Source organism: Glycine soja, chromosome 13 (assembly GCF_004193775.1).
Source record: "Glycine soja cultivar W05 chromosome 13, ASM419377v2, whole genome shotgun sequence".
NCBI lineage: Eukaryota > Viridiplantae > Streptophyta > Magnoliopsida > Fabales > Fabaceae > Glycine > Glycine soja.
This window is the reverse complement of record NC_041014.1, coordinates 14,525,675-14,531,820: the sequence shown is the minus strand read 5'-3', so window position 1 is coordinate 14,531,820 and position 6,146 is coordinate 14,525,675.

Sequence of the window (6,146 nt, the reverse complement as noted above, 5' to 3'; positions counted from 1 at the left end):
TTGGTAGCGTCAAATGTTTCATCTCAAATTCATTTTATAACGTGGAGTATTAGCAACACTTATATGTAAGTTAAAAGTTATTGAAAACTACAAAATTGTTGGAAGGTTTTTTAAATGAGTATAACCTACACAATTTTTTTATATTCAATAAATTTTAACTAATAGTGAAGTGTTAGAAAGTGTGCTTCTAGTATTTCTCTTATGATTTTTCAACTTCGATCCTTCCAAATGATGATGAATATCTTTTTTGCAAAATCATTTTATTTTTATTTCTCCCTTCAAAAACCACAAAAGAATGGAGCTTAAACTATTTTGTGCAACCACAAAGTCAATGGTCAAATCCAGAAATATTTTTCTAACGTTGAAGGAGTACAATGACAATAGTTATACAACGATCAAACAAATATACAATGTCAAAAATGTTTGCAGTTCTTCCATAAGAGACAGTAATACTGAAATACAACAACTAATGACACTTCTTGAACGAGACTAATATATTCATTGGCATAGATTAAAGGATGAAGATGTTGTGCGTGACATATTTTGGAGTTATCCTGATGTAGTCAAATTAACCAATGCATGTAATTTAGTATTTTTGATAGACAATACCTACAAAACAAATAGGTATAGGCTGTCGTTACTTGATATTGTTGGTGTGACACCAACAGGGATGACATTCTCTGCTGCCTTTGCTTATTTGGAGGGAGAACGTTCGAATAACGTTGCTTGGGCTCTTCAAAGGTTTCGTGGTCTTTTCCTCGGACGTGATGCACTCTCTGGAGTTATTGTTATCGACAGAGATCTAGCATTGATGAATACGGTGAAAACTATATTCCTTGAGTCTCTGAATTTGTTGTATCGGTTTCACATTGATAAAAAATGTGAAGGAAAAGTGTAAAACCATTGTTGGTCAAAGAAATGCATGAGATTATGTAATGGAAGCCTGTGAGAGTTTAGTGGATTGTCCTTCTGAGCAACAGTTTGATGAGTGCCTTAAGAAGTTTGAAATTGTTTGTTCACCATGGCTAATGTTTGTTGACTCTGTCAACCAAACATGAGTCATTCCTCACAAAGAAAGATTTGTTAAAGCCTGGACAAATAAGGTCATGCATTTTGGAAACACAACAACTAACAGGTATGAAATTTTTAAATATGTAAAGTTGTCAAGTTTTACGATTAAATGCATAAAAAAATAATGTGTTTCTTCTATTGGTTGTGTATCTCATATGCAGGATTGAGTATGCTCATTGGGTCTTAAATAGACTACTACAAAATAACCTTGGAGACCTATGTAGTGTTTGGGAAGCCATGAACAACATGATCACGCTACAACACACTCAAATTAAGGCATCTTTTGAGTCAAGTACACATGTGATTGGACATGTGTTTAAAGTTACCTTATACAAGAGACTACTTGGCATGGTATCAAGGTATGCTTTAAATCATATTGTTGCTGAGTTTGAGCGTGTACATTATGTTGGCAAAAACCCTTCTCGTTGTGGATGTGTGATGAGAACTACTCACGATCTTCGATGTGCATGTGAGCTATCCAAATATGTTGTTGGTACCATACCACTTGAGACAATCCATATGTTTTGGCGGAGACTAAGTTTTTCAGACTAAGGGTTATCTGAGCCCCAAGTAAGCATAACCGAAGAGATAGAAACCATTTCTAAGCGATTTGAAGAGCTTGATGTTTGTGGCAAAATTACTTTGAAGAGTAAATTTTGGGAAATTGCTTACCCTGATCTAAACTCTATGTGTGCTCCTCCAGAAAAGGTGAAAACAAAAGGTGCTCAAAAGAGATTGATGACCAAGCAACAAAGATCTATAAAGCTTGATCCCTCGTACTGGGAGTATGTTGATGCATTACATTCCGTGCAGAATAGTAATTTGTCAGTGAAACATAGTGCATCATCATCTGAGCAACCATTTGAAAGAAGGACCATGCCGATGTTGGATCAATTTCATCCATGCATTCATGATTCCATTGTAAACATTGTTGATGTGAAAGCTGATGGTAACTGTGAATATCGTGTAGTTGCTGCCCTATTAGGTATGGGTGATGATTCATGGTCATTGGTGCACAACCATTTGCTTAAAGAACTTACAAAATGGTTTGATGACTATATAAACTTGGTTGGTGGTATAGACCTATTTGAGGAATTAAAGCGATCCCTACTTGTTGATGGATTATCCATGGTATAGTATACAACTTTAATGTTACGTTTTGTTTGATTAAATTTGCATTAACTAAATTCAATTTGTTGACTTTACATGTAGGTTACCATGGACAAGTGAATGAATATAAATGACATGGGATATGCCATTGCATCAAGGTATAATGTGATCCTTGTCTCTCTTTCACTTAGACAAAACATGACATTTTTTTCTCTTAGAAGTCAACCACCAACAGATTCTTCTGTGCATCGTGTGATATGTATAGGTCATGTGTATGGTGATCATTTTGTTCAAGTAAATGCATGAGTCATCCTCTCTGTGTAATTATTGTGAAAATATTTGCACCATGGTATTTTAAATGTGTATGTTCTTATGTAACAGGTATTTCTAAGGGACCATTGTCCGTTACCGCCAATAGCGTTGTTATGGTCTACACATTGTCATCATCAGGCAAAGCAGTGACCCACACCATATATTAGTAGAATGCAACAATATACAAATTTGTCAAGGTTAAATACATAATATGTTGATTTAGATGAAGATTAAACATTTACTTACTTGTGTGCTTGTGATCTAAAATGATAATATACATGTGTTTCATTAGATGTTGACATTTACTTAAGTGTCTTTATGTCACATTGAATCCACTAATCACATTGTTAGTGTTACTTAAATAATTAAGTTGGTTTCACTAATTAGGGTTACTAAAGGATAAACATAATAATGTAAATTTGTTATTAATTTAAAATTAAAAATAAAAATTAAACAACTAACGTTCTTCAATCATATAAAACCATAAATTATATAAAACAAGGTAACTGAAATAACTCTTCATGCGTCTTCAATGCGCCGCCTTCGTCGCGACCGCATATATACATTGCGATCCGCAGTCACACCTTTAGCGATCCGTAGACAATCCTCCATGATATCGTATGTCTTTGTGCCTTTAGTGACTATCGTATGTCTCTATACAAATTATCTTTTAGAAAATATATTTTAAAATTTTAAATTATGTGGTGGAATGTTGGTAAATATTTGTGTTATAATTTAAAATTTATAAATATACATTACTTATATTAATTCTATTTTATAAAATAAAATATTTATTTTAGATTTTCTTAAGATTTCATTTTAATGAATCAACTAGTTTGTTAAGTTTGTTTTGACAATTGTAGGTTGGTTTCCAACAGTCATATTTTGTTGTTGCATAAATGTCTATATATATCTCTTTCCTCTTTCCTAAAAAAGACACTCATTTCTTTCTCCAAAAAAAAAATTCTTTCTTTTCCTATATAAAAAACTTATTCTTTGAGAGCAAGAACATTGATGTCTAGAAGGTTCGGGGATCCTTTCGCTGCACACGATCGGAACCAACGGGTTGTTGTATCTTGGGAGAGGAGCGCAGTCAAATTTTTCTACTTCTAAGGATAGCGTTTGCGCGCTTTAAGCCAGACTAAATATTTCTTCCCCTAATTTATTTTTTCCTTGTTCTTATTCAATGATATAGTGCATTGTTGATTTATGTGGTGTCAATTAAAATTATTTTACTACTGTTATTTTGTTATTTAATTAAAGGCTTTGCATTTTTCTTTTTATTTATTTCTTTCATTTTTTATTTTATTTTCTAACCGTTATTTGGATGTTTTTAATTAGGGTATATAGTTATTTTGATTTTAAAGTTAAGCTAAATCTGAATAAAAAAGAAAGAAAGTAAAGCTAAACCAAAGATAGCTTGTTTTGTGAAGTATTAGGATAATAATTTTTCTCCTAATACATGGCAAAACAAGCTGTTTGCAATTAATTGGGCAGATATTAAACTAAAAAAAATGGAATAAAAAGTAACAAATTTAACAAAAATTACGAAAGGTTTCATATTCAGTTTTCGTTGAATTAATTCGTGCAATCCATTCGTACTTACCAGCATTTTTTCTTCTTTTAACTATAGGTGTATTTCACTTCACTGAACTAGCTAATATTGCAATAGTGTCATGCCAGCCAATTGAGCAGTGAGTTTCTAAGCACAACATATTTTATTTAGAAAATTACAAATCATCCAAATCTAAGGATCTAAAGATTTGTTCTGTGTCACGAATAAATATTTCTTGGCCAAATTAAGCTGTTATTAAGATGTGGGAAATGTACGAATCTGGACTTGGTTTTTTTGAAGGAAACAATTATGCTAAGTCGTTTTTTCATTCAGAAGTATCTTGGTACGTGCCCACTTTGATGTTTCATTTTCATGTGCAAACAATGCATATTTCATGCTTTATCCTCCTTTGTCCTCTATCGTCAACCTCACATCAATAGTTTCACGTGCAGCCAATTGCCACATCACTATTCCTCAACTTTAGTCTGCCACTGCACTAACTCTGCTTACACCTATAATTATATATCTTGCTTTATAATGCACCAGAAAAAAAAAATATGTTGCTTTATATAATTAGGAATGTTTGTCCATGTCTGAATAATTTTAAGAAATTAAAAGTTACTTTTTTAATGAAATATATTATATTTATTATTCTTTTTTAAGATATTATTATTCTTAATAATGTGTTTTATTGTAGTTTTTGATAATTTTTATTTAATTATTTAATAAGTTTTGTTAAGACATTTATTAGTAAGATTTTATCATAAATTATTAGAAGAGAAATGAATTTTAAATAAAAAGTACTCTTAATTATTCGAAATGAAAAGTACTTTCGGACTAAATTATAAGCAATATTTTTTTTATTTAAATATAAATAAATTTTAACTATTTTATCTTATTTAATTATACAATCTATAAAATACTCTTCAATTAATTTTGATTTTATTTTTAATGACTCTTTTTTATTATTATTCTTGATATCACATTTTTAAGGATACTTTAGAAAAAATATTTTTAAATGTTTTAATAAAACTAAATCATGTTAATCAACTTTTTTAATGTAAAGTTAAATTATTTTGCTTATATTTCAATATGGAGGGAGTACTTTATTTAGAAAGAAAATTTGACATTATACGAATTCACAAACTATTAATCACTTTAGTAAATATGTTTTTAAAAGAGTTTTATTAAAGATTTAAATATATTTTAACACCATACAAATATATCAATTTTTTTGTTAATTGTACGCGTATTTGTTTAAATGAATTTTATCATCAATGATAATGTGTCACATATCTATAAAAAATAATTTAAGATCTTAAGATTGAGATTTTGGAGATCTTGAAAGTAATGCGACTTACTGATTAAGATCTTAAATTGAGAGATGATCAAATGGAGATGTTTTATCTTAATAATATTTATTAAAAAAGTATAAATTAAAAGAATTAATATAAATCTAACATTTAATATATTTCTTTTAAAAAATATTTAATAGATTTGAAATATTCTTTTTTCAATTTAATACGTTAATGTATCTTTAATACTTTTTTTGTAATACTATAAAATATCAAAATAAATGTGAGTTACCATAGATGTAACCGTTACAGATAAATACACAATCTTCAGTTTTTTTATAAATGCAGTGGACTCGGTTTCAGGTCAATCTTATTTAATGTTGTACTATATTCATCACTTATTTTGATCTCAAAATCTGGAAAAAAACTGACATGACATGATTTAGCACAGGAATTATTTCCCTCGTGTCTATCTAGTTGGAATTTGGATAGAAACTAAATTTAATTAAAATTTAAAAGAGACTTATATAATATTAGGATAATTAACGAAATTCTCCATATTTTTCAATTGATATTGGTAATAGGAAGAGAAAATTAAAAAAATGAAAAATTATTAATAATTAATCTAAAAAAAATAAAAAATAGAAATGAAATATATTTATATTCTGTAAGATTATTTATTATTATTTTACATTGTTATTCTTTATCTATTATACAAAGTATTTGAGACATTACCTAGATGAAAAAAAAAAATTCATTTGTTAGGCAAAAATTAATTATCGATAAAATTGATAAATATTTTA